The 15,796-nt window shown below is 52.0% G+C and overlaps 22 non-coding genes across 22 annotated transcripts; 15 read left to right on the top strand and 7 right to left on the bottom strand.

The window, feature by feature from the left end:
* Positions 1-363: 363 nt before the first annotated feature.
* Positions 364-435, top strand: TRNAE-CUC (transfer RNA glutamic acid (anticodon CUC)). Its single transcript has one exon. It is a non-coding gene; the product is annotated as a tRNA-Glu (tRNA).
* A 1,082-nt stretch (positions 436-1,517) lies between these two features.
* TRNAL-UAA (transfer RNA leucine (anticodon UAA)) lies at positions 1,518-1,600 on the bottom strand. The gene has a single exon. It is a non-coding gene; the product is annotated as a tRNA-Leu (tRNA).
* A 243-nt stretch (positions 1,601-1,843) lies between these two features.
* Positions 1,844-1,915, top strand: TRNAE-UUC (transfer RNA glutamic acid (anticodon UUC)). The gene has a single exon. It is a non-coding gene; the product is annotated as a tRNA-Glu (tRNA).
* A 618-nt stretch (positions 1,916-2,533) lies between these two features.
* On the top strand, positions 2,534-2,605 carry TRNAE-CUC (transfer RNA glutamic acid (anticodon CUC)). The gene has a single exon. It is a non-coding gene; the product is annotated as a tRNA-Glu (tRNA).
* A 1,082-nt stretch (positions 2,606-3,687) lies between these two features.
* Positions 3,688-3,770, bottom strand: TRNAL-UAA (transfer RNA leucine (anticodon UAA)). Its single transcript has one exon. It is a non-coding gene; the product is annotated as a tRNA-Leu (tRNA).
* Positions 3,771-4,013: 243 nt separating this feature from the next.
* Positions 4,014-4,085, top strand: TRNAE-UUC (transfer RNA glutamic acid (anticodon UUC)). Its single transcript has one exon. It is a non-coding gene; the product is annotated as a tRNA-Glu (tRNA).
* A 619-nt stretch (positions 4,086-4,704) lies between these two features.
* Positions 4,705-4,776, top strand: TRNAE-CUC (transfer RNA glutamic acid (anticodon CUC)). Its single transcript has one exon. It is a non-coding gene; the product is annotated as a tRNA-Glu (tRNA).
* A 1,082-nt stretch (positions 4,777-5,858) lies between these two features.
* Positions 5,859-5,941, bottom strand: TRNAL-UAA (transfer RNA leucine (anticodon UAA)). Its single transcript has one exon. It is a non-coding gene; the product is annotated as a tRNA-Leu (tRNA).
* A 243-nt stretch (positions 5,942-6,184) lies between these two features.
* TRNAE-UUC (transfer RNA glutamic acid (anticodon UUC)) lies at positions 6,185-6,256 on the top strand. The gene has a single exon. It is a non-coding gene; the product is annotated as a tRNA-Glu (tRNA).
* Positions 6,257-6,874: 618 nt separating this feature from the next.
* TRNAE-CUC (transfer RNA glutamic acid (anticodon CUC)) lies at positions 6,875-6,946 on the top strand. The gene has a single exon. It is a non-coding gene; the product is annotated as a tRNA-Glu (tRNA).
* A 1,094-nt stretch (positions 6,947-8,040) lies between these two features.
* TRNAL-UAA (transfer RNA leucine (anticodon UAA)) lies at positions 8,041-8,123 on the bottom strand. The gene has a single exon. It is a non-coding gene; the product is annotated as a tRNA-Leu (tRNA).
* A 243-nt stretch (positions 8,124-8,366) lies between these two features.
* Positions 8,367-8,438, top strand: TRNAE-UUC (transfer RNA glutamic acid (anticodon UUC)). The gene has a single exon. It is a non-coding gene; the product is annotated as a tRNA-Glu (tRNA).
* A 618-nt stretch (positions 8,439-9,056) lies between these two features.
* Positions 9,057-9,128, top strand: TRNAE-CUC (transfer RNA glutamic acid (anticodon CUC)). The gene has a single exon. It is a non-coding gene; the product is annotated as a tRNA-Glu (tRNA).
* Positions 9,129-10,210: 1,082 nt separating this feature from the next.
* On the bottom strand, positions 10,211-10,293 carry TRNAL-UAA (transfer RNA leucine (anticodon UAA)). Its single transcript has one exon. It is a non-coding gene; the product is annotated as a tRNA-Leu (tRNA).
* Positions 10,294-10,536: 243 nt separating this feature from the next.
* Positions 10,537-10,608, top strand: TRNAE-UUC (transfer RNA glutamic acid (anticodon UUC)). Its single transcript has one exon. It is a non-coding gene; the product is annotated as a tRNA-Glu (tRNA).
* A 618-nt stretch (positions 10,609-11,226) lies between these two features.
* Positions 11,227-11,298, top strand: TRNAE-CUC (transfer RNA glutamic acid (anticodon CUC)). Its single transcript has one exon. It is a non-coding gene; the product is annotated as a tRNA-Glu (tRNA).
* Positions 11,299-12,392: 1,094 nt separating this feature from the next.
* Positions 12,393-12,475, bottom strand: TRNAL-UAA (transfer RNA leucine (anticodon UAA)). The gene has a single exon. It is a non-coding gene; the product is annotated as a tRNA-Leu (tRNA).
* Positions 12,476-12,718: 243 nt separating this feature from the next.
* Positions 12,719-12,790, top strand: TRNAE-UUC (transfer RNA glutamic acid (anticodon UUC)). The gene has a single exon. It is a non-coding gene; the product is annotated as a tRNA-Glu (tRNA).
* A 617-nt stretch (positions 12,791-13,407) lies between these two features.
* Positions 13,408-13,479, top strand: TRNAE-CUC (transfer RNA glutamic acid (anticodon CUC)). The gene has a single exon. It is a non-coding gene; the product is annotated as a tRNA-Glu (tRNA).
* A 1,082-nt stretch (positions 13,480-14,561) lies between these two features.
* Positions 14,562-14,644, bottom strand: TRNAL-UAA (transfer RNA leucine (anticodon UAA)). Its single transcript has one exon. It is a non-coding gene; the product is annotated as a tRNA-Leu (tRNA).
* Positions 14,645-14,887: 243 nt separating this feature from the next.
* Positions 14,888-14,959, top strand: TRNAE-UUC (transfer RNA glutamic acid (anticodon UUC)). The gene has a single exon. It is a non-coding gene; the product is annotated as a tRNA-Glu (tRNA).
* Positions 14,960-15,577: 618 nt separating this feature from the next.
* TRNAE-CUC (transfer RNA glutamic acid (anticodon CUC)) lies at positions 15,578-15,649 on the top strand. The gene has a single exon. It is a non-coding gene; the product is annotated as a tRNA-Glu (tRNA).
* The last annotated feature ends 147 nt before the right edge of the window (positions 15,650-15,796 follow it).

A 15,796-nucleotide genomic window follows, 5' to 3' on the forward strand; every position in this document is an offset into this window, starting at 1 on the left:
TGCATACATCTACTTTGGAGCACTCTTCTCCTTTGCACTCTTGAATCGCTTAAGCGCAATGTATTCTTCCAGCAAGCTGAATAACGAGATAGGTGAGAGAAGGTGTACCAGCTGTCTGTGCGCCATCAGCAGCCACTAGGTGTCCCTCTTGGGTTTTCCCGGGGATCCTGATTGTGCAGGAATTCATCGGTTCAGTAGCAAGGGGGAGAGGATGGCCTGTGCCTGGAAGTGACAGGCAGTCTGGTGGCATCATGAGGATTAAGTTCCGATTCATATTTGCTGTAGAATAAAATATGTTTTCAGCCCCCATGAGCTTTGTCACTCGGAGAGCAGTGTATGAACTTTTGCTGCACGGCTCTGGGCTCCCTGGTGGTCTAGTGGTTAGGATTCGGCGCTCTCACCGCCGCGGCCCGGGTTCGATTCCCGGTCAGGGAAAAGTCCCTCTTCTGACCTTGAAAGCTTTTCCTTCCCGTAGGTCAGGGCGTCTCAAAATGAAGTTGCTTTTCTGACTCACAATTTGCCTAGCATGACGCAGTATCGCTCAAAATATGATTTTCGCAAGGTTCCTTTAGAGCTGCTTCCCATGGTGGGAGGCAAGGCTCTTGAGCAAGTGAGATCCTGTATTCCGAGGCGCGCTTCCTTTTGTAGGCTTCTGACCCCATGGCCTGTGGCAGGTAGTCCTCCTTTGACTGGGCCGCAGGCTTTGTCTCCAAATGGCGTCCTGGACCCACTGCAACCCACCTGTTTGCTAAAACGGAAGTCTGCCTCTGGGTAAGAAAAAGCTGAGCTGCACGTACGGAAAGCGGCAGAGGCCAGAGGCGGGGAGGGTGTGGCAAGGGCTGCCTGATTTGCATAGTGACCTGTTGCATCTTGGGAATGTACAGGCTTTGGAGCTTAACAGGTACTGCAGGTGTCTGCCTGGCCTGAGAGATGCCTGTCTGGTGCTCCCCTCAGGACACACAGGCCTTCCATTTGAGCATGGAGGGTGAGGGACATGGGTCACCCTCATATACAGGGGTGTGGGCATGGGCAGGATAGGTTGTGGGGGACCCGTCAGGGCATTGCCCGTTCGGAAGGCGAGAGGAGGCGGGGCAGGAAACTCTGCTCAATTTCTTTCCCAGAGGCCTGTGGAGAACCCTTTGCACGTTTGAGCCAGCCGGGCCTGCATCAGCAGATCCTGCTCCACTGGGAAGGGAGAGCCTGTAGGCGTAAATCAAAAAAAGGGGAGAAATCTGCAAATTCTAGCGGCAGACCCATGTTGCCCAGGAAGCAATCAGTTTCTCCTACTCCCTATAGTGGAAAAAGACATAGAAGGTGTATTTCTCTAGGCAGGGGCTCTGTGTAGATGGCACTTCATTGCTCTGGGAAGCATCCATGCTGGTGGAAGAGTAGCAGCAGACTCCACACCTGAGGCTTGAATGGGGACCGTTGGGGAGGGGCAGTGGGAGGCCGAGGAGGGCGGAGGAAAATGCTTTTCAAAAGCATCTGCACGTTCCTACAAACCTGCTGAAAACCCATACCAGGAATGGGGCTCGAGCCCATGCGGACAAACGTCCATTGGATCTTAAGTCCAACGCCTTAACCACTCGGCCACCCTGGTGAGACCCAAGGATTTACTTTCTTCAACTCCCTTTTTATGCTTGCTGCTGTAGCACCAGCTGTCCAGCAAGAGGTGATTGCAGAGTTAAAAGGCTTTTGCAGGAGGTTAAAAGTAATTGCTTATAACAAACACACTGTGTGACACCTAACTTTCTCCCACTCGGACTTTACCGTTAATTTTTATATTGGAGTTAGCTTAGTCACAATAAGGGGGTGAGCAAGGCAGGCACACTAGAGCATCTACTCCCTGGTGGTCTAGTGGCTAGGATTTGGCGCTTTCACCGCCGCGGCCCGGGTTCGATTCCCGGTCAGGGAAGATCCCTCTAAAGCATAGATTGCTTAATTTGTCTGTGTATCTTTTTTAAAAGAAGGTCTTTAAAAAGGCACCCCTCCCAATAGATGAAAGCGGAGGAATGGGGCTTGTTCTCCTGTGCCCCAGGTTGCTTTGCCCCCATTGACCTAAGCCACCTTTGTGCGCACGCAGTCCCCCACCCAGTCAGGTGCTCTATGTTGGCGTGAAGTGCAGTACCAGCTCAACAGAAAGGTAAATTGCTGGAAAACCCTGCTGTGATGCATACATCTACTTTGGAGCACTCTTCTCCTTTGCACTCTTGAATGGCTTAAGCGCAATGTATTCTTCCAGCAAGCTGAATAACGAGATAGGTGAGAGAAGGTGTACCAGCTGTCTGTGCGCCATCAGCAGCCACTAGGTGTCCCTCTTGGGTTTTCCCGGGGATCCTGATTGTGCAGGAATTCATCGGTTCAGTAGCAAGGGGGAGAGGATGGCCTGTGCCTGGAAGTGACAGGCAGTCTGGTGGCATCATGAGGATTAAGTTCCGATTCATATTTGCTGTAGAATAAAATATGTTTTCAGCCCCCATGAGCTTTGTCACTCGGAGAGCAGTGTATGAACTTTTGCTGCACAGCTCTGGGCTCCCTGGTGGTCTAGTGGTTAGGATTCGGCGCTCTCACCGCCGCGGCCCGGGTTCGATTCCCGGTCAGGGAAAAGTCCCTCTTCTGACCTTGAAAGCTTTTCCTTCCCGTAGGTCAGGGCTTCTCAAAATGAAGTTGCTTTTCTGACTCACAATTTGCCTAGCATGACGCAGTATCGCTCAAAATATGATTTTCGCAAGGTTCCTTTAGAGCTGCTTCCCATGGTGGGAGGCAAGGCTCTTGAGCAAGTGAGATCCTGTATTCCGAGGCGCGCTTCCTTTTGTAGGCTTCTGACCCCATGGCCTGTGGCAGGTAGTCCTCCTTTGACTGGGCCGCAGGCTTTGTCTCCAAATGGCGTCCTGGACCCACTGCAACCCACCTGTTTGCTAAAACGGAAGTCTGCCTCTGGGTAAGAAAAAGCTGAGCTGCACGTACGGAAAGCGGCAGAGGCCAGAGGCGAGGAGGGTGTGGCAAGGGCTGCCTGATTTGCATAGTGACCTGTTGCATCTTGGGAATGTACAGGCTTTGGAGCTTAACAGGTACTGCAGGTGTCTGCCTGGCCTGAGAGATGCCTGTCTGGTGCTCCCCTCAGGACACACAGGCCTTCCATTCGAGCATGGAGGGTGAGGGACATGGGTCACCCTCATATACAGGGGTGTGGGCATGGGCAGGATAGGTTGTGGGGGACCCGTCAGGGCATTGCCCGTTCGGAAGGCGAGAGGAGGCGGGGCAGGAAACTCTGCTCAATTTCTTTCCCAGAGGCCTGTGGAGAACCCTTTGCACGTTTGAGCCAGCCGGGCCTGCATCAGCAGATCCTGCTCCACTGGGAAGGGAGAGCCTGTAGGCGTAAATCAAAAAAAGGGGAGAAATCTGCAAATTCTAGCGGCAGACCCATGTTGCCCAGGAAGCAATCAGTTTCTCCTGCTCCCTATAGTGGAAAAAGACATAGGAGGTGTATTTCTCTAGGCAGGGGCTCTGTGTAGATGGCACTTCATTGCTCTGGGAAGCATCCATGCTGGTAGAAGAGTAGCAGCAGACTCCACACCTGAGGCTTGAATGGGGACCGTTGGGGAGGGGCAGTGGGAGGCCGAGGAGGGCGGAGGAAAATGCTTTTCAAAAGCATCTGCACATTCCTACAAACCTGCTGAAAACCCATACCAGGAATGGGGCTCAAACCCATGCGGACAAACATCCATTGGATCTTAAGTCCAACGCCTTAAACACTCGGCCACCCTGGTGAGACCCAAGGATTTACTTTCTTCAACTACCTTTTTATGCTTGCTGCTGTAGCACCAGCTGTCCAGCAAGAGGTGATTGCAGAGTTAAAAGTCTTTTGCAGGAGGTTAAAAGTAATTGCTTATAACAAACACACTGTGTGACACCTAACTTTCTCCCACTCGGACTTTACCGTTAATTTTTATATTGGAGTTAGCTTAGTCACAATAAGGGGGTGAGCAAGGCAGGCACACTAGAGCATCTACTCCCTGGTGGTCTAGTGGCTAGGATTCGGCGCTTTCACCGCCGCGGCCCGGGTTCGATTCCCGGTCAGGGAAGATCCCTCTAAAGCATAGATTGCTTAATTTGTCTGTGTATCTTTTTTTAAAAGAAGGTCTTTAAAAAGGCACCCCTCCCAATAGATGAAAGCGGAGGAATGGGGCTTGTTCTCCTGTGCCCCAGGTTGCTTTGCCCCCATTGACCTAAGCCACCTTTGTGCGCACGCAGTCCCCCACCCAGTCAGGTGCTCTATGTTGGCGTGAAGTGCAGTACCAGCTCAACAGAAAGGTAAATTGCTGGAAAACCCTGCTGTGATGCATACATCTACTTTGGAGCACTCTTCTCCTTTGCACTCTTGAATCGCTTAAGCGCAATGTATTCTTCCAGCAAGCTGAATAACGAGATAGGTGAGAGAAGGTGTACCAGCTGTCTGTGCGCCATCAGCAGCCACTAGGTGTCCCTCTTGTGTTTTCCCGGGGATCCTGATTGTGCAGGAATTCATCGGTTCAGTAGCAAGGGGGAGAGGATGGCCTGTGCCTGGAAGTGACAGGCAGTCTGGTGGCATCATGAGGATTAAGTTCCGATTCATATTTGCTGTAGAATAAAATATGTTTTCAGCCCCCATGAGCTTTGTCACTCGGAGAGCAGTGTATGAACTTTTGCTGCACGGCTCTGGGCTCCCTGGTGGTCTAGTGGTTAGGATTCGGCGCTCTCACCGCCGCGGCCCGGGTTCGATTCCCGGTCAGGGAAAAGTCCCTCTTCTGACCTTGAAAGCTTTTCCTTCCCGTAGGTCAGGGCTTCTCAAAATGAAGTTGCTTTTCTGACTCACAATTTGCCTAGCATGACGCAGTATCGCTCAAAATATGATTTTCGCAAGGTTCCTTTAGAGCTGCTTCCCATGGTGGGAGGCAAGGCTCTTGAGCAAGTGAGATCCTGTATTCCGAGGCGCGCTTCCTTTTGTAGGCTTCTGACCCCATGGCCTGTGGCAGGTAGTCCTCCTTTGACTGGGCCGCAGGCTTTGTCTCCAAATGGCGTCCTGGACCCACTGCAACCCACCTGTTTGCTAAAACGGAAGTCTGCCTCTGGGTAAGAAAAAGCTGAGCTGCACGTACGGAAAGCGGCAGAGGCCAGAGGCGAGGAGGGTGTGGCAAGGGCTGCCTGATTTGCATAGTGACCTGTTGCATCTTGGGAATGTACAGGCTTTGGAGCTTAACAGGTACTGCAGGTGTCTGCCTGGCCTGAGAGATGCCTGTCTGGTGCTCCCCTCAGGACACACAGGCCTTCCATTCGAGCATGGAGGGTGAGGGACATGGGTCACCCTCATATACAGGGGTGTGGGCATGGGCAGGATAGGTTGTGGGGGACCCGTCAGGGCATTGCCCGTTCGGAAGGCGAGAGGAGGCGGGGCAGGAAACTCTGCTCAATTTCTTTCCCAGAGGCCTGTGGAGAACCCTTTGCACGTTTGAGCCAGCCGGGCCTGCATCAGCAGATCCTACTCCACTGGGAAGGGAGAGCCTGTAGGCGTAAATCAAAAAAAGGGGAGAAATCTGCAAATTCTAGCGGCAGACCCATGTTGCCCAGGAAGCAATCAGTTTCTCCTGCTCCCTATAGTGGAAAAAGACATAGGAGGTGTATTTCTCTAGGCAGGGGCTCTGTGTAGATGGCACTTCATTGCTCTGGGAAGCATCCATGCTGGTAGAAGAGTAGCAGCAGACTCCACACCTGAGGCTTGAATGGGGACCGTTGGGGAGGGGCAGTGGGAGGCCGAGGAGGGCGGAGGAAAATGCTTTTCAAAAGCATCTGCACATTCCTACAAACCTGCTGAAAACCCATACCAGGAATGGGGCTCAAACCCATGCGGACAAACGTCCATTGGATCTTAAGTCCAACGCCTTAAACACTCGGCCACCCTGGTGAGACCCAAGGATTTACTTTCTTCAACTACCTTTTTATGCTTGCTGCTGTAGCACCAGCTGTCCAGCAAGAGGTGATTGCAGAGTTAAAAGTCTTTTGCAGGAGGTTAAAAGTAATTGCTTATAACAAACACACTGTGTGACACCTAACTTTCTCCCACTCGGACTTTACCGTTAATTTTTATATTGGAGTTAGCTTAGTCACAATAAGGGGGTGAGCAAGGCAGGCACACTAGAGCATCTACTCCCTGGTGGTCTAGTGGCTAGGATTCGGCGCTTTCACCGCCGCGGCCCGGGTTCGATTCCCGGTCAGGGAAGATCCCTCTAAAGCATAGATTGCTTAATTTGTCTGTGTATCTTTTTTAAAAGAAGGTCTTTAAAAAGGCACCCCTCCCAATAGATGAAAGCGGAGGAATGGGGCTTGTTCTCCTGTGCCCCAGGTTGCTTTGCCCCCATTGACCTAAGCCACCTTTGTGCGCACGCAGTCCCCCACCCAGTCAGGTGCTCTATGTTGGCGTGAAGTGCAGTACCAGCTCAACAGAAAGGTAAATTGCTGGAAAACCCTGCTGTGATGCATACATCTACTTTGGAGCACTCTTCTCCTTTGCACTCTTGAATCGCTTAAGCGCAATGTATTCTTCCAGCAAGCTGAATAACGAGATAGGTGAGAGAAGGTGTACCAGCTGTCTGTGCGCCATCAGCAGCCACTAGGTGTCCCTCTTGTGTTTTCCCGGGGATCCTGATTGTGCAGGAATTCATCGGTTCAGTAGCAAGGGGGAGAGGATGGCCTGTGCCTGGAAGTGACAGGCAGTCTGGTGGCATCATGAGGATTAAGTTCCGATTCATATTTGCTGTAGAATAAAATATGTTTTCAGCCCCCATGAGCTTTGTCACTCGGAGAGCAGTGTATGAACTTTTGCTGCACGGCTCTGGGCTCCCTGGTGGTCTAGTGGTTAGGATTCGGCGCTCTCACCGCCGTGGCCCGGGTTCGATTCCCGGTCAGGGAAAAGTCCCTCTTCTGACCTTGAAAGCTTTTCCTTCCCGTAGGTCAGGGCGTCTCAAAATGAAGTTGCTTTTCTGACTCACAATTTGCCTAGCATGACGCAGTATCGCTCAAAATATGATTTTCGCAAGGTTCCTTTAGAGCTGCTTCCCATGGTGGGAGGCAAGGCTCTTGAGCAAGTGAGATTCTGTATTCCGAGGCGCGCTTCCTTTTGTAGGCTTCTGACCCCATGGCCTGTGGCAGGTAGTCCTCCTTTGACTGGGCCGCAGGCTTTGTCTCCAAATGGCGTCCTGGACCCACTGCAACCCACCTGTTTGCTAAAACGGAAGTCTGCCTCTGGGTAAGAAAAAGCTGAGCTGCACGTACGGAAAGCGGCAGAGGCCAGAGGCGGGGAGGGTGTGGCAAGGGCTGCCTGATTTGCATAGTGACCTGTTGCATCTTGGGAATGTACAGGCTTTGGAGCTTAACAGGTACTGCAGGTGTCTGCCTGGCCTGAGAGATGCCTGTCTGGTGCTCCCCTCAGGACACACAGGCCTTCCATTCGAGCATGGAGGGTGAGGGACATGGGTCACCCTCATATACAGGGGTGTGGGCATGGGCAGGATAGGTTGTGGGGGACCCGTCAGGGCATTGCCCGTTTGGAAGCCCGTTCGGAAGGCGAGAGGAGGCGGGGCAGGAAACTCTGCTCAATTTCTTTCCCAGAGGCCTGTGGAGAACCCTTTGCACGTTTGGGCCAGCCGGGCCTGCATCAGCAGATCCTGCTCCACTGGGAAGGGAGAGCCTGTAGGCGTAAATCAAAAAAAGGGGAGAAATCTGCAAATTCTAGTGGCAGACCCATGTTGCCCAGGAAGCAATCAGTTTCTCCTGCTCCCTATAGTGGAAAAAGACATAGGAGGTGTATTTCTCTAGGCAGGGGCTCTGTGTAGATGGCACTTCATTGCTCTGGGAAGCATCCATGCTGGTAGAAGAGTAGCAGCAGACTCCACACCTGAGGCTTGAATGGGGACCGTTGGGGAGGGGCAGTGGGAGGCCGAGGAGGGCGGAGGAAAATGCTTTTCAAAAGCATCTGCACGTTCCTACAAACCTGCTGAAAACCCATACCAGGAATGGGGCTCGAACCCATGCGGACAAACGTCCATTGGATCTTAAGTCCAACGCCTTAACCACTCGGCCACCCTGGTGAGACCCAAGGATTTACTTTCTTCAACTACCTTTTTATGCTTGCTGCTGTAGCACCAGCTGTCCAGCAAGAGGTGATTGCAGAGTTAAAAGGCTTTTGCAGGAGGTTAAAAGTAATTGCTTATAACAAACACACTGTGTGACACCTAACTTTCTCCCACTCGGACTTTACCGTTAATTTTTATATTGGAGTTAGCTTAGTCATAATAAGGGGGTGAGCAAGTAGGGCACACTAGAGCATCTACTCCCTGGTGGTCTAGTGGCTAGGATTCGGGGCTTTCACCGCCGCGGCCCGGGTTCGATTCCCGGTCAGGGAAGATCCCTCTAAAGCATAGATTGCTTAATTTGTCTGTGTATCTTTTTTAAAAGAAGGTCTTTAAAAAGGCACCCCTCCCAATAGATGAAAGCGGAGGAATGGGGCTTGTTCTCCTGTGCCCCAGGTTGCTTTGCCCCCATTGACCTAAGCCACCTTTGTGCGCACGCAGTCCCCCACCCAGTCAGGTGCTCTATGTTGGCGTGAAGTGCAGTACCAGCTCAACAGAAAGGTAAATTGCTGGAAAACCCTGCTGTGATGCATACATCTACTTTGGAGCACTCTTCTCCTTTGCACTCTTGAATCGCTTAAGCGCAATGTATTCTTCCAGCAAGCTGAATAACGAGATAGGTGAGAGAAGGTGTACCAGCTGTCTGTGCGCCATCAGCAGCCACTAGGTGTCCCTCTTGGGTTTTCCCGGGGATCCTGATTGTGCAGGAATTCATCGGTTCAGTAGCAAGGGGGAGAGGATGGCCTGTGCCTGGAAGTGACAGGCAGTCTGGTGGCATCATGAGGATTAAGTTCCGATTCATATTTGCTGTAGAATAAAATATGTTTTCAGCCCCCATGAGCTTTGTCACTCGGAGAGCAGTGTATGAACTTTTGCTGCACGGCTCTGGGCTCCCTGGTGATCTAGTGGTTAGGATTCGGCGCTCTCACCGCTGCGGCCCGGGTTCGATTCCCGGTCAGGGAAAAGTCCCTCTTCTGACCTTGAAAGCTTTTCCTTCCCGTAGGTCAGGGCGTCTCAAAATGAAGTTGCTTTTCTGACTCACAATTTGCCTAGCATGACGCAGTATCGCTCAAAATATGATTTTCGCAAGGTTCCTTTAGAGCTGCTTCCCATGGTGGGAGGCAAGGCTCTTGAGAAAGTGAGATCCTGTATTCCGAGGCGCGCTTCCTTTTGTAGGCTTCTGACCCCATGGCCTGTGGCAGGTAGTCCTCCTTTGACTGGGCCGCAGGCTTTGTCTCCAAATGGCGTCCTGGACCCACTGCAACCCACCTGTTTGCTAAAACGGAAGTCTGCCTCTGGGTAAGAAAAAGCTGAGCTGCACGTACGGAAAGCGGCAGAGGCCAGAGGCGGGGAGGGTGTGGCAAGGGCTGCCTGATTTGCATAGTGACCTGTTGCATCTTGGGAATGTACAGGCTTTGGAGCTTAACAGGTACTGCAGGTGTCTGCCTGGCCTGAGAGATGCCTGTCTGGTGCTCCCCTCAGGACACACAGGCCTTCCATTCGAGCATGGAGGGTGAGGGACATGGGTCACCCTCATATACAGGGGTGTGGGCATGGGCAGGATAGGTTGTGGGGGACCCGTCAGGGCATTGCCCGTTCGGAAGGCGAGAGGAGGCGGGGCAGGAAACTCTGCTCAATTTCTTTCCCAGAGGCCTGTGGAGAACCCTTTGCACGTTTGAGCCAGCCGGGCCTGCATCAGCAGATCCTGCTCCACTGGGAAGGGAGAGCCTGTAGGCGTAAATCAAAAAAAGGGGAGAAATCTGCAAATTCTAGCGGCAGACCCATGTTGCCCAGGAAGCAATCAGTTTCTCCTACTCCCTATAGTGGAAAAAGACATAGGAGGTGTATTTCTCTAGGCAGGGGCTCTGTGTAGATGGCACTTCATTGCTCTGGGAAGCATCCATGCTGGTGGAAGAGTAGCAGCAGACTCCACACCTGAGGCTTGAATGGGGACCGTTGGGGAGGGGCAGTGGGAGGCCGAGGAGGGCGGAGGAAAATGCTTTTCAAAAGCATCTGCACGTTCCTACAAACCTGCTGAAAACCCATACCAGGAATGGGGCTCGAGCCCATGCGGACAAACGTCCATTGGATCTTAAGTCCAACGCCTTAACAACTCGGCCACCCTGGTGAGACCCAAGGATTTACTTTCTTCAACTCCCTTTTTATGCTTGCTGCTGTAGCACCAGCTGTCCAGCAAGAGGTGATTGCAGAGTTAAAAGGCTTTTGCAGGAGGTTAAAAGTAATTGCTTATAACAAACACACTGTGTGACACCTAACTTTCTCCCACTCGGACTTTACCGTTAATTTTTATATTGGAGTTAGCTTAGTCACAATAAGGGGGTGAGCAAGGCAGGCAAACTAGAGCATCTACTCCCTGCTGGTCTAGTGGGTAGGATTCGGCGCTTTCACCGCCGCGGCCCGGGTTCGATTCCCGGTCAGGGAAGATCCTTTTAAAGCATAGATTGCTTAATTTGTCTGTGTATCTTTTTTAAAAGAAGGTCTTTAAAAAGGCACCCCTCCCAATAGATGAAAGCGGAGGAATGGGGCTTGTTCTCCTGTGCCCCAGGTTGCTTTGCCCCCATTGACCTAAGCCACCTTTGTGCGCACGCAGTCCCCCACCCAGTCAGGTGCTCTATGTTGGCGTGAAGTGCAGTACCAGCTCAACAGAAAGGTAAATTGCTGGAAAACCCTGCTGTGATGCATACATCTACTTTGGAGCACTCTTCTCCTTTGCACTCTTGAATGGCTTAAGCGCAATGTATTCTTCCAGCAAGCTGAATAACGAGATAGGTGAGAGAAGGTGTACCAGCTGTCTGTGCGCCATCAGCAGCCACTAGGTGTCCCTCTTGGGTTTTCCCGGGGATCCTGATTGTGCAGGAATTCATCGGTTCAGTAGCAAGGGGGAGAGGATGGCCTGTGCCTGGAAGTGACAGGCAGTCTGGTGGCATCATGAGGATTAAGTTCCGATTCATATTTGCTGTAGAATAAAATATGTTTTCAGCCCCCATGAGCTTTGTCACTCGGAGAGCAGTGTATGAACTTTTGCTGCACGGCTCTGGGCTCCCTGGTGGTCTAGTGGTTAGGATTCGGCGCTCTCACCGCCGCGGCCCGGGTTCGATTCCCGGTCAGGGAAAAGTCCCTCTTCTGACCTTGAAAGCTTTTCCTTCCCGTAGGTCAGGGCTTCTCAAAATGAAATTGCTTTTCTGACTCACAATTTGCCTAGCATGACGCAGTATCGCTCAAAATATGATTTTCGCAAGGTTCCTTTAGAGCTGCTTCCCATGGTGGGAGGCAAGGCTCTTGAGCAAGTGAGATCCTGTATTCCGAGGCGCGCTTCCTTTTGTAGGCTTCTGACCCCATGGCCTGTGGCAGGTAGTCCTCCTTTGACTGGGCCGCAGGCTTTGTCTCCAAATGGCGTCCTGGACCCACTGCAACCCACCTGTTTGCTAAAACGGAAGTCTGCCTCTGGGTAAGAAAAAGCTGAGCTGCACGTACGGAAAGCGGCAGAGGCCAGAGGCGGGGAGGGTGTGGCAAGGGCTGCCTGATTTGCATAGTGACCTGTTGCATCTTGGGAATGTACAGGCTTTGGAGCTTAACAGGTACTGCAGGTGTCTGCCTGGCCTGAGAGATGCCTGTCTGGTGCTCCCCTCAGGACACACAGGCCTTCCATTCGAGCATGAAGGGTGAGGGACATGGGTCACCCTCATATACAGGGGTGTGGGCATGGGCAGGATAGGTTGTGGGGGACCCGTCAGGGCATTGCCCGTTTGGAAGCCCGTTCGGAAGGCGAGAGGAGGCGGGGCAGGAAACTCTGCTCAATTTCTTTCCCAGAGGCCTGTGGAGAACCCTTTGCACGTTTGAGCCAGCCAGGCCTGCATCAGCAGATCCTGCTCCACTGGGAAGGGAGAGCCTGTAGGTGTAAATCAAAAAAAGGGGAGAAATCTGCAAATTCTAGTGGCAGACCCATGTTGCCCAGGAAGCAATCAGTTTCTCCTGCTCCCTATAGTGGAAAAAGACATAGGAGGTGTATTTCTCTAGGCAGGGGCTCTGTGTAGATGGCACTTCATTGCTCTGGGAAGCATCCATGCTGGTAGAAGAGTAGCAGCAGACTCCACACCTGAGGCTTGAATGGGGACCGTTGGGGAGGGGCAGTGGGAGGCCGAGGAGGGCGGAGGAAAATGCTTTTCAAAAGCATCTGCACGTTCCTACAAACCTGCTGAAAACCCATACCAGGAATGGGGCTCGAACCCATGCGGACAAACGTCCATTGGATCTTAAGTCCAACGCCTTAACCACTCGGCCACCCTGGTGAGACCCAAGGATTTACTTTCTTCAACTCCCTTTTTATGCTTGCTGCTGTAGCACCAGCTGTCCAGCAAGAGGTGATTGCAGAGTTAAAAGGCTTTTGCAGGAGGTTAAAAGTAATTGCTTATAACAAACACACTGTGTGACACCTAACTTTCTCCCACTCGGACCTTACCGTTAATTTTTATATTGGAGTTAGCTTAGTCACAATAAGGGGGTGAGCAAGGCAGGCACACTAGAGCATCTACTCCCTGGTGGTCTAGTGGCTAGGATTCGGCGCTTTCACCGCCGCGGCCCGGGTTCGATTCCCGGTCAGGGAAGTTCCCTCTAAAGCATAGATTGCTTAATTTGTCTGTGTATCTTTTTTAAAAGAAGGTCTTTAAAAAGGCACCCCTCCCAATAGATGAAAGCGGAGGAATGGGGCTTGTTCTCCTGTGCCCCAGGTTGCTTTGCCCCCATTGACCTAAGCCACCTTTGTGCGCACGCAGTCCCCCACCCAGTCAGGTGCTCTATGTTGGCGTGAAGTGCAGTACCAGCTCAACAGAAGGTAAATTGCTGGAAAACCCTGCTGTGATGCATACATCTACTTTGGAGCACTCTTCTCCTTTGCACTCTTGAATCGCTTAAGCGCAATGTATTCTTCCAGCAAGCTGAATAACGAGATAGGTGAGAGAAGGTGTACCAGCTGTCTGTGCGCCATCAGCAGCCACTAGGTGTCCCTCTTGTGTTTTCCCGGGGATCCTGATTGTGCAGGAATTCATCGGTTCAGTAGCAAGGGGGAGAGGATGGCCTGTGCCTGGAAGTGACAGGCAGTCTGGTGGCATCATGAGGATTAAGTTCCGATTCATATTTGCTGTAGAATAAAATATGTTTTCATCCCCCATGAGCTTTGTCACTCGGAGAGCAGTGTATGAACTTTTGCTGCACAGCTCTGGGCTCCCTGGTGGTCTAGTGGTTAGGATTCGGCGCTCTCACCGCCGCGGCCCGGGTTCGATTCCCGGTCAGGGAAAAGTCCCTCTTCTGACCTTGAAAGCTTTTCCTTCCCGTAGGTCAAGGCTTCTCAAAATGAAGTTGCTTTTCTGACTCACAATTTGCCTAGCATGACGCAGTATCGCTCAAAATATGATTTTCGCAAGGTTCCTTTAGAGCTGCTTCCCATGGTGGGAGGCAAGGCTCTTGAGCAAGTGAGATCCTGTATTCCGAGGCGCGCTTCCTTTTGTAGGCTTCTGACCCCATGGCCTGTGGCAGGTAGTCCTCCTTTGACTGGGCCGCAGGCTTTGTCTCCAAATGGCGTCCTGGACCCACTGCAACCCACCTGTTTGCTAAAACGGAAGTCTGCCTCTGGGTAAGAAAAAGCTGAGCTGCACGTACGGAAAGCGGCAGAGGCCAGAGGCGAGGAGGGTGTGGCAAGGGCTGCCTGATTTGCATAGTGACCTGTTGCATCTTGGGAATGTACAGGCTTTGGAGCTTAACAGGTACTGCAGGTGTCTGCCTGGCCTGAGAGATGCCTGTCTGGTGCTCCCCTCAGGACACACAGGCCTTCCATTCGAGCATGGAGGGTGAGGGACATGGGTCACCCTCATATACAGGGGTGTGGGCATGGGCAGGATAGGTTGTGGGGGACCCGTCAGGGCATTGCCCGTTCGGAAGGCGAGAGGAGGCGGGGCAGGAAACTCTGCTCAATTTCTTTCCCAGAGGCCTGTGGAGAACCCTTTGCACGTTTGAGCCAGCCGGGCCTGCATCAGCAGATCCTGCTCCACTGGGAAGGGAGAGCCTGTAGGCGTAAATCAAAAAAAGGGGAGAAATCTGCAAATTCTAGCGGCAGACCCATGTTGCCCAGGAAGCAATCAGTTTCTCCTGCTCCCTATAGTGGAAAAAGACATAGGAGGTGTATTTCTCTAGGCAGGGGCTCTGTGTAGATGGCACTTCATTGCTCTGGGAAGCATCCATGCTGGTAGAAGAGTAGCAGCAGACTCCACACCTGAGGCTTGAATGGGGACCGTTGGGGAGGGGCAGTGGGAGGCCGAGGAGGGCGGAGGAAAATGCTTTTCAAAAGCATCTGCACATTCCTACAAACCTGCTGAAAACCCATACCAGGAATGGGGCTCAAACCCATGCGGACAAACGTCCATTGGATCTTAAGTCCAACGCCTTAAACACTCGGCCACCCTGGTGAGACCCAAGGATTTACTTTCTTCAACTACCTTTTTATGCTTGCTGCTGTAGCACCAGCTGTCCAGCAAGAGGTGATTGCAGAGTTAAAAGTCTTTTGCAGGAGGTTAAAAGTAATTGCTTATAACAAACACACTGTGTGACACCTAACTTTCTCCCACTCGGACTTTACCGTTAATTTTTATATTGGAGTTAGCTTAGTCACAATAAGGGGGTGAGCTAGGCAGGCACACTAGAGCATCTACTCCCTGGTGGTCTAGTGGCTAGGATTCGGCGCTTTCACCGCCGCGGCCCGGGTTCGATTCCCGGTCAGGGAAGATCCCTCTAAAGCATAGATTGCTTAATTTGTCTGTGTATCTTTTTTAAAAGAAGGTCTTTAAAAAGGCACCCCTCCCAATAGATGAAAGCGGAGGAATGGGGCTTGTTCTCCTGTGCCCCAGGTTGCTTTGCCCCCATTGACCTAAGCCACCTTTGTGCGCACGCAGTCCCCCACCCAGTCAGGTGCTCTATGTTGGCGTGAAGTGCAGTACCAGCTCAACAGAAAGGTAAATTGCTGGAAAACCCTGCTGTGATGCATACATCTACTTTGGAGCACTCTTCTCCTTTGCACTCTTGAATCGCTTAAGCGCAATGTATTCTTCCAGCAAGCTGAATAACGAGATAGGTGAGAGAAGGTGTACCAGCTGTCTGTGCGCCATCAGCAGCCACTAGGTGTCCCTCTTGTGTTTTCCCGGGGATCCTGATTGTGCAGGAATTCATCGGTTCAGTAGCAAGGGGGAGAGGATGGCCTGTGCCTGGAAGTGACAGGCAGTCTGGTGGCATCATGAGGATTAAGTTCCGATTCATATTTGCTGTAGAATAAAATATGTTTTCAGCCCCCATGAGCTTTGTCACTCGGAGAGCAGTGTATGAACTTTTGCTGCACGGCTCTGGGCTCCCTGGTGGTCTAGTGGTTAGGATTCGGCGCTCTCACCGCCGTGGCCCGGGTTCGATTCCCGGTCAGGGAAAAGTCCCTCTTCTGACCTTGAAAGCTTTTCCTTCCCGTAGGTCAGGGCGTCTCAAAATGAAGTTGCTTTTCTGACTCACAATTTGCCTAGCATGACGCAGTATCGCTCAAAATATGATTTTCGCAAGGTTCCTTTAGAGCTGCTTCC

The sequence above is a fragment of the Lissotriton vulgaris genome, chromosome 4_1 (genome assembly GCF_964263255.1).
Source record: "Lissotriton vulgaris chromosome 4_1, aLisVul1.2, whole genome shotgun sequence".
NCBI classification, from domain to species: Eukaryota; Metazoa; Chordata; class Amphibia; order Caudata; family Salamandridae; genus Lissotriton; species Lissotriton vulgaris.